Source organism: Nannospalax galili, unplaced genomic scaffold (genome assembly GCF_000622305.1).
Source record: "Nannospalax galili isolate Female #2095 unplaced genomic scaffold, S.galili_v1.0 scaffold1200, whole genome shotgun sequence".
Classification (NCBI taxonomy): domain Eukaryota; kingdom Metazoa; phylum Chordata; class Mammalia; order Rodentia; family Spalacidae; genus Nannospalax; species Nannospalax galili.
Genome location: NW_008347131.1, coordinates 380,779 through 390,083, shown reverse-complemented (window position 1 = coordinate 390,083; position 9,305 = coordinate 380,779). Strand labels below are relative to the sequence as shown.

General features: G+C 42.9%; 1 pseudogene; it reads left to right on the top strand.

The window, feature by feature from the left end:
• Positions 1-267: 267 nt before the first annotated feature.
• Positions 268-9,305, top strand: part of LOC103742558 — a 9,320-nt pseudogene continuing 282 nt past the window's right edge.

Here is a 9,305-nt window from a genome sequence, read left to right as displayed (position 1 = left end):
TTCCCTGCATGTAGGTAAGTGCACCCATGTCGTGCAATGCCTGTGGAGGTCAGAAGAGGCCGTCGGATCCCCTGGGACTGGAGTTGCCGACAGTTGTTAGCTGCCATGTGCTGGGATTTGAGCCCGGGTCTTCTGTAAGAATAACCAGTGTTCTTAACTGCTGGACCATCTCTCCAGTCCTGCTGTTGCCATGGGTGCCACGGTCGAGTTACACGACCCCGGCCTGAGGTGGCGGTGGGAAGCCCAAGGCAGTTGGCTGTGACTGTCATGGAGGGCAGCCGGGAAAGTGGCAACAAGACCATGAGCGGCTTAGCCAGCTTCTTCGGAGAGGGAGGAGGCCGCCCCTTACTGGCGTCCCACTAACTGGTATGAATGCCCTGTCTCTTTATTTAAATGTGGTTCCACGATACCTCGGTCAGGATACTGATGAGCTTATTTTACCAACTGGAGCTAATAAAACCCAGGGAAGATTTGAACTAGCCTTCTTTACCATTGGAGGATATTGCATGACCCCGGGTCTGCATTTGGGGCAATGAATGGTCTTCAGCTAGGATTGAAGGAAACCCAGAACATGGCCTGGTCCAAACCAAGAAATGTACAGATTTTGAATGTGGTGACTAGGCAAGGGGCACTTTGGGCTAATACTTTAGGTTCTCTGGTTTTGCTCTACAGTGCATTTGGTGTTATCATTGAGAAAATACAAGGTGCAGAAGATAACCTCAACACTGTAGCAGCTGGAACCATGATGGGCATGTTGTATAAATGTACAGGTGGTCTTTGAGGAATGGCACTAGGTGGTCTGACAGGACAGACACCAGCCTCTATGCACTATATAACAACTGGGAGCACATGAAAGGCTCCTTGCATCAACACTCTGAGATTTTGCCACCTCAGGAATGGGGGACATTTCATAGTCATCCAGATCAATTAAGAAGTCAGTCTAGAGTTGCTTCCTCTCATGTACCTACAATTACTTTGAAATTGGAGATTCTGATTTGCTGTGATGAAAATCATGGACGGTTGCTCAGGATGGTACTGCTTGCCCTTAGTGAATTGAAGCCAAACCCTTTGGTGGCTCACTGAGTAATGTATTCTCTTCTCCTTTCGAGATGATCTTGTGCCTTTTCTCTTTCCTACCCCCTAAACTGGAAAACCACTTACTCTCAGAATTCAGGTCATACTTATTTTCAACACTTTATCACCACGTTTATTCTTAAAAGTCTGAAACTAACTGTATTCTGTATTCCAAATAAAGGGTGAAAATAGAACCAAAAATAAATAAACCCCTAAAAAATAAATAATTTATTGAGAATTTCATATATGCATATAAGGTGTTTTGATCAAATCCATGCCCACTCCTCCTAACTTCTGATTTTGTAGAGAAAATTAACAGACATATTTGGCAATGCAAAAGATCTATTAACATATTGATAACAAAGAAAATTGATTACTTCAGAAAGGTAAACATAAATACACTAAATAGGTCTAACCTAAGGGAAATAAAGAAAGAATAAATGCAAGTTGAATTATTGCTACAAAACAGGTTCAAGAAACTAGGGCAAGCTTTTTTATCAATCCATCAAGCAGAAAAGATGCTAACAGCAAAGTAGCTACTAAGAAATGCAGGTCATGAAATTCATGCTGAGCCACTGGGCTCTTTTTAAAAGACTTATCTTGCACAAGCAAAATAGAAACTAAGCATGATGCCACTGCCCAAGATTAACATGCTTAAATTAAAAATGCTATCTACAGAAAAGTCATTTTGAACTGCCACAAGAATCAACAAACCAGAGATCTAAGGGAATTTAAAAAGAAAAAGAAAAAGAGCAGGGAGTTGTGGCCCACGCCTTTAATCCCAGCATTCGGGAAGCAGAGGACTTAGCAAAAACCATGCAAGAAGAGATGAAAGGCTAAGTTTTTGTTACCTTTTAGGGGGCTGATGAGATGACTCGGGGAGTATAAGCACTCAGCCATAAGCCTGAGAACGTGAGTTTAATTCCCAGGATCCACACAGTGGAAAGAGAGAACCAACTTCCCCACTGTCCTCTGACATCCACATGTCTTCTATGGCATCTGTAGTCCTACAGGCATATGCACGCACGCACGCATGCACAAGCACACATGCGCACGCACACACACACACACACACACACACACACACACACACAGTGGTTGGGAATATAGCTCAGTGGTAGAGGAATTGCTTCATTAGCATGAACAAGTCTCTGGGTTCTATCCCCAGACCACCTTCCTACCCTCCCACACATATGAAGACAGAAACAGAAAGAGACAAAAATAAACAGAGAGACAGAGACTGACATACACACAGACAGTTAGGCATTGTGGTACATGCCTATAATCCCAGAACTTTTTAGGTAGAGACACAAAGATCAGGAGTTCAAGGTCATCCCTGGCATCACGGTGAGTCCCAGGTCAGTATGGGCTACAGGAGATTCTGTCTCAGAAAAACAAACACATAAACATATGTGTATACACATTTTGCAAAACAAATTTAGTATATTTAGCCAGGCGTGGTGGCCCATGCCTTTAGTCCCAGCACTCGGGAGGCAGAGGCAGGCAGATCTCAGTGAGTTCAAAGCCAGCCAGGTCTACATGGTCAGTTCCAGGCCAGCTGGGGTTACAGAAGATCCTGTCTCAAAAAGACTGGGGAAAAAAAAAACAAAAAAACAAAAAAAAAACACCCACCATATTTAGTATATTTAAGGAATTACTGGTTTAGATTAGTCCATGGATGACTGAACCAAGTAACCTCCAGGAGAAACTAGAATTATATATTATGGTCCTATAGTTTTGAGGGGAAGAGTGAAGGGCAAGTCTGTTTTCTATGATGTGCCCATTATCAGACTATAAAGCTAGACGGGATAGAATTTAGGTTCTGTCATGACTTTTTAAGTCTTTTGATCTTGTGGGAAACTTTTCTTAAGACTATGGAGAGATGGTTCAGTGGTTAAGAGCACTGGTTGCTCTTGCAGAAGACCTGGGTTCAAATCCCATCACCCACATGACAGCTACAAACCATCCATAACAGTTCCAGGGGATCTGATGCCCTCTTCTGACCTCCACAGTCACTGCAAGATATGGGTGCAGTTACACACATGCAGGCAATACACTCATACACTTATTTATTATTTTTATTTTATGTGTATGAGTGTATTGCCTGCATGTATGTGATTGTGCCCGTGCTATGCAATGCTGCGGAGGTCAGAAGAGGGCTTTGGATTCCCCTGGAACTGGAGTTAAGGACGGTTCGTAGCTGCCATGTGGGTGCTGGGAATAGAACCCAGGTCCTCTGCAAGAGCAGTAAGTGCTCTTAACCTCTGAGCCTTCTCTCCAGCCCCTATTCTTGTTTTTAAAATTCACTTTTTTACATTTTTGTTGGGGGGAGGTTGAGACAGAGTCTTGTTATATAACCCATTCTGACCTAGAATTTGTGATCTTCCTTCCTCAGCCTCAGAGTGCCGGGGTATAGGCATGTACCGCCATTTTTCCTTTCTTTATACAGCAAAAATTTCCCCCATATTCAAAGTCCAGGTACCTCAAACTTAAATATCTTCTAGTCTTTGTTTTCAGGGCCTTGTGTACATGCTTTGACTACATCATCCTTGCTTTGAAAGTCCTCCTCTCCATTTTGTTTGGAGCTTCCTAAAGTTAGGAACCCTGTCCTAGTGATCTTTGCATTTTCCTATACTTGGCAGACTGCCTGATTTTCATTCATTTAACAAAAATGTGTTGAGTCATATGTGGCAGGCACAATTTTAAGGTATTAGAGAATAAAATAAGCAGAGTACCACACCACTGGAGCTTATTATTTAGTGGTTTGGAAGGAGACAATAATCTTAAAACAACAAACAGGCCTTATTTTAAAGAATGCTAAGTGCTACAGAGAAAGCCAAGCAGAGTATAGGTACTTTGTGAGTCCAAGACAACTTCATAATGGTGTCATGAGGCATCTCTGAGTTTGTGATGCTAAAACTAGTCACTAGAGGACGTGTGTAGGGAAACGGCATTCAAAGTAGAAGACACATCACATGGATGGTTTGTGAGACAGCAATGAAAATGTGCTTTGAGGCTGAAAGAAAGCTAGTGTGGCTAGAACAGACTGAGAAAAGTAATGGATGCAGACAAAGGTCAGATCACGAAGAACCTTGAAGCACATGTGAGAAGTAAGCATTTTTAGGACATGACATGATCTGACTTATCCTTTTAAAATATTTTATTTATTTCTTTTATTTTATGTGTCTAAATGTTTCGTCTGCATGCATATGCATGTACCATGTGCATGCAGTACTCACAGAGGCAGAAGAGGGCATCAGATCTCCTGGAATTAGAGGTCTGGAGTTGTAAACCACTATGTAGGTGCTGGGAACCAAACCCAGGTCCTCTGCAAAAACCACTGAGCCATTTCTCTAGCCCCCTGATTTATCTTTTTAAAGAAGTCACTCTGGTTACTGCTTAGAAAAGAAATCACAAAGGAGTAAATATGGAAACAGACCGTTTACATGGTTGCTTGATTTGTATTTGTCATTAAACAAGTGCTTGCTTATCAATCTATCCACCACTCTAAATTTACTGCTACAATAAGCAAGTTACTTGCTCCAAATGCTCTATTTAGCCATGTCAGGTATGTAACTGTCAAATTTGCCGGAGATAAAAATATTCTGGAAAACCCTACCTTTCAGGGCACAAAATCAGCCACATGGCTCAGATCCTGGTTCAAGTTCCCACTGCTGAACTAGAACATTAAAAAATGCTGACACTAGACATGGTACCAGAAAGCACAGAAGCTGAAGCTAAATATGGTGGCACATAGTTGTAATCCCAGGACTCTTTTTTTTTTTTTGGTCTTTTTGAAACAGGGTCTCCCTGTGGCCCCAGCTGTCCTGGAACTCACTATGTAGACCAGGCTGGCCTTGAACTCACAGAGATCTGCCTGCCTCTGCCTCCCAAGTGCTGGGATTAAAAGCGTGCACCCCCACACCTGGCCTTTTTAAAAAATTTTTTTTACTTATTTTTTTTCTCTTTTGAGACAAGGTCTCTCTGTAGTCTTAGCTGGCCTGGAACTCACTATGTAGACCAGGCTGGCCTTGAACTCACAGAGATCTGCCTGCCTCTGCCTGCCTCTGCCTGCCAAGAGCTGGGATTAAAGGTGTGCACCACCACACCCAGCAATCCCCGCACTCTTGAGAAGTAGAGGCAGGAGAATTAGGAGTTCAAACTCATCCTTAGCTGTACAGTGAATTCAAGGCCAATGGAGGATGCATGAGTATCTGTCCCAACAAACAAAAACAAAAAGAGGAATAGGGGGTGGGGCAGTAGAAGGAAAGCAAGCACAGAAATGCTACTGCTTGAAGAGTCCACCGTTTCTAATCTCTAGTAGTTGTTCCCTGACCTAGATAAAAGGACAGCCATTGCTAAATGTTACCTGACCCTTTTCCATACATCCTATGGCTTCCTTTCTGACCCTGGGCCTTTATACATATTGTTCCTTCAGCCTGAGAAAACCATCCCCAGCTACTCTTAGCCTAATGACACTTTCTTTTCCTTTTTCTTTTTGGTGCTGTGGATCTAACCCAGTGCTTCATGTATGCTAGGCAAGCACTCTAGCCCTGAGCTATTGTACTTAGCCTGTCTGATGACACTTTAAATGTCAGAACTTCTAATAGGCCTTCCTCAAATTTCTAAACCTAAATTAAGTCTCTCCATTCATAGATCCCTGTGCATTCCTCAAACCTCTCTATTATTTGTAACTTTAAATTCATTTATGGGATCATTCTTTTATTGCCCTTCCAAATTTGCAGCCCCCTTGCAACCATTACAAGTTCCAGGAACCCCAATATATCTGTTTACTACTGTCTCCACAGTGCCTGGCATAAAACACCCTTAATGAATACTGGAAATAGGCCTTCTTAAGGAAGATAATTGTGGGAACAACATATATTTTTTAAATTTTTTAATATTTTATTTATTATTTTTATTCTGTGTGTACGTGTGTATTGCCTGCATATACGTAAGTGCACCTGTGTCATGCAATGTCCACGGAGAACAGAAGAGGCTGTCAGACCCTGGAACTATTATTTTTATTCTGTGTGTACGTGTGTATTGCCTGCATATACGTAAGTGCACCTGTGTCATGCAATGTCCACGGAGAACAGAAGAGGCTGTCAGATTCCCTGGAACTGGAGTTACGGACAGTTGTTAGCTGCCATGTGGGTGCTGGGATTTGAACCCGGGTCTTCTGCAAGAACAGTTAGTATTCTTAACTGCTGAGCCATCTCTCCAGCCCCAAAGGGCAACATCTTATAGTGCCTTTACCTGTAGCCTTCTTGTTTCCCCTTGCCACTATTTTTTCTTTTATTTTTCTATTTTTTTGAGACAGGATCTTCCACCATAATCCAGGGTGGCCTAGGAACTCACTAGGTAAATTAAAATCAGCTTTGAATTACTGCAATCCTCTTGCTTCAGTTTCCCAAGTGCTGAGATCACAGGTGTAATCACACCCAGCTCCCTTGTAAAACTTTTTAAGAACTCTTGCCCTCCATTTGCATTGCTTTCAACAAGAAAGTGAGTCTGCAGAGATTGAGGATTCATCATTTGCAAACTTGTGCTCTCAATCTTTTAAAGCAATTTCTCAAGCTCAGCACTATTTACTGGTTGGACGGGGCAATTCTTTCTTGTTGGGAGATGCCTTGTTCATTATAGGACAATCAACATCAAACTTGGTCTCTACCCACTAGATGCCAATAGCAACCCCTCTCTAGATATTGCCCCATGCCTACGAACTCACTACTGGCTGACTGAAAATGTGAAGCTTCAGACCTTTTCCCTTTTAGAAGAATTATACTTAGAAATTGGGTTGTTGAATGATGCCTGGGTAAGAGAATTCTACCAGCCCAGTTGGATCAAAACTGTGCCCACTTTTATCTTGTTTCTGAGCACTCCCTGTGTTTCCTTTGAAAAGGCTATTAGTGATGGTCTGATGCAAGGCAATATTGTGATCTTGGAAATTCAGTTCCCTGAACTGTCCTACAAGGATGAAGGAAAGGGGGGTGGTGTTTCTGAGGAAACCAGTGCCTCTGAGACCCCTGGGGAATTGGCAGTCCCCTACAACTTTTCTAGGGGCTGTCCCACAGGATAATAAAAGGGAGACAAACAGCCCATTCTGGCATGCTTTTCAGGATCTCTCACTCCAAACAAGAGAGTCTGAGAGGCCTGGTAAAAATAAATATGGCTTAGTCCTCCTGGCATAAGAAGAGTTTCTGACCGCCAAGACTTAACTCACCCTAGGGGGTGACCCAGCCTGGGACTCTGCACGAAGTTAGTTTCTACCCTTTGATAGCCCCAGTGACTCACAGCAGCCAGGGATGGCTCTGCACACCAAAACTGTGCTGGTCCACAGTGGCGAAGGACTTGGGATACACATTGAAAATGCAGTCTCTCTCGCTGAGTCAGACAGGGACAGCCAACTTCCCTCTTCCTCGCCAATCCCAGAAAAACAACACAAATCATTGCTTTGGAAAGGAACCTGTCCTTTGCATACAGAGTGGAAACTGTTCTAAATTCTTAATCCCCTGACATTGAAAGTATGGGGACCACCAGTCCTGGATTTTTTTTTTTTTGACAAACATTCATCACACCACATGTCCCTAGTTTTCGCTGGGAACAAAATATCCAGAGTCACAAGGTCTTTCTCAACGGGTTTGAAAACCGAGTCTTCATAAGCAACATGTATTGAAATCCTGAGACTAACCAAGAGCTCATTACAAAGGGGAAGGAAGCTGAGGAATCAGTCTTCATTTTTCGCTTCCTTTTCCTTGGACTTCAGGCTAAGGTGGCTACAGGATTGTCTTTCCTAAATTCTGAAATCATGCAACCCCACGTCTGACTCTACTGCCGCCTTCAGTCTCCAAGAAGAATTACACACCTAGAAAATACCTTGGTATTAGTTACTATGGTGATGCTTGTTCAACCACATTGCATCTGGGCAAAAATTTCAGACAAAACAAAACAAACAAAACAAAACAAAACTCCCCAAGCAGCATAAAGTTACTAAGAAGAGTTAACATCACGTTTCCTGTTATTTTAGCTTTCACAAAGTATAGTTAATGTTAGCTTTAGTCAAAGACGGCAATTTAAAGCAAAAGCCTTGAAAAATGGAAAACAAGCAAGGATGAAATGTCAGCTTATCCATTTGGAGAAATCACCTGATATCCAGTTTGCACTATACCAAATTACTTTCCCCTCAGCTAACTCCAGGCATTTGGGTCTTTCTGGCTCTGTTTACTGGTGAGAAGAAAAAGAGTTACTGAAATCCACAGATGATTGAAAGCCAGAAAATGTTGGCATATCAGCTTGGCGGGGAAAGTGATACCTCAGGTCCTTGGAAAGTTGAGGACTTGGGCAAAAATAACAAAACAAGATCCAACCTAGAAACATGGAAGGTAGCAAAATTAACAAATATTACTAATATGCATTGGAGAGTGGGATAGACCACAAAATTAATAAAGACAGTAGTTTACAATTCCATGTGGTAATCCAAACGTTTAATATTGCTAGAAGCCCTACAAACGGAAGCTGGAAGAAGGCCGCGGCTTGGGAGGAATGTAACTACAAATACGGATTTATTTCCTTGCTCCCTCCTTTCCTTGTCAAGATTAAAAAAATCAAAGATGGTGAAGAGCCTAACAAACTCTGATTTACATACAGTGAGGAGGAACTAAGTCTGGGCCAAATGTGAACGTTTGAACTGGGGTGACAGGACCCAGACAACCACCTCAGGAAATAAGTAAATAAAAAGGGGAGGTCTCCGAATTATTTAGCCCTAGAACAACACTGCCTAGACCAGGGGAGGGACCGGGATGCATGAAGAAAAATCTCAAAAAAGGAATTTTGACAGAGAGAATGCTAGTTAGGACACAGCACTTGCAGCCCCCCTGACGTTCCTTGTTTGATGTCAAAAAAGGCCAAGAGGATTATGTATAAGCAAGCCTTGCATATTTTTGAGATATTACAATAAAGTCTAGAGTTTAGGCCGGTAGGGGGGGCCGGGGTCACTCCCAGGCGACTTGGGTCAGCGTGGGTGCTCCTCCACGGTGTACAGCTAGAATGAACCCTGGCTGAGAACTTGCCGCTTGGATCATTTTCTTTTTAAGTTGGGGACATTTGAGCAGCAGTAATGGGGACAGAGAAGGGGCTCTCTCCCAGAGAGCTACGAAGGTTAGGGCGGCCTGAGCAGGGATACTGGTGGGTGCAAGAGACTCAGGCGGGTGGGGTCCCGGGACCGGGGG